Source organism: Morone saxatilis, unplaced genomic scaffold (genome assembly GCF_004916995.1).
Source record: "Morone saxatilis isolate NCDOM2014 unplaced genomic scaffold, NCSU_SB_2.0 Contig2, whole genome shotgun sequence".
Classification (NCBI taxonomy): Eukaryota; Metazoa; Chordata; class Actinopteri; family Moronidae; genus Morone; species Morone saxatilis.
In genome coordinates, this window is record NW_023339762.1 from 17,894,162 (window position 1) to 17,894,803 (window position 642).

A 642-nucleotide genomic window follows, 5' to 3' on the forward strand; every position below is an offset into this window, starting at 1 on the left:
CAGATAATTTAGCAAGTATGCTCTAGTACTTTTCACAATATTTTTTTCTCCTATATTGCTTACATTTTATAATTAGTTTTCTAGTATGCTATTTCTGAGGATAAAAGTAGTATGTTTTCTATTCTATGTGTGTATTTCTCGACAGGGATTTACTTGAATACATTTGCGCATTAATGACAGGCAATGTACTAGACACTGTTTGAGCTCTTCCAAATCAAGCTATCTTGCTGACTGACCTGATTTGTGCAATGTTAACCTGATGAAAAGAAATGAATGAAATTATTTTCTCCTCTGTAATTGTGAGAATGGTGCAAGCATATACACACATCATTCCAATGTTCGTATTAAGGCATGTATTCAGTATTCAGGTGGTTGGTTCAAAAAATCTTATCACCCGTACGTCCTAGAGAGCTGAAATGTTTTCAGCACATCCACTGAATTGTGACAAAAGTTTGCTTCACTTTATATTTTTCAAAATATATAATTAGATAAAGTCGAACAAAACTTTGAGTGTTTGGGCATCACTTTCCATTTGACTGTAATTGATTCCCAAACCTCTGAAAGCATGGCCTGATGTATTTAATAGGCAGTAACTCTTCAATGCTAAACTGGATCGCAACCAAATTTGGGAATGTTGTACAT

The 642-nt window shown here is 34.0% G+C and overlaps 1 protein-coding gene across 1 annotated transcript in view; it reads left to right on the top strand.

Moving 5' to 3' along the window:
• si:ch211-233h19.2 (uncharacterized protein LOC565175 homolog) overlaps window positions 1-642 on the top strand; it is a 13,661-nt gene that overhangs the window by 6,277 nt on the left and 6,742 nt on the right. The gene's annotated exons all lie outside the window — the stretch shown is intronic.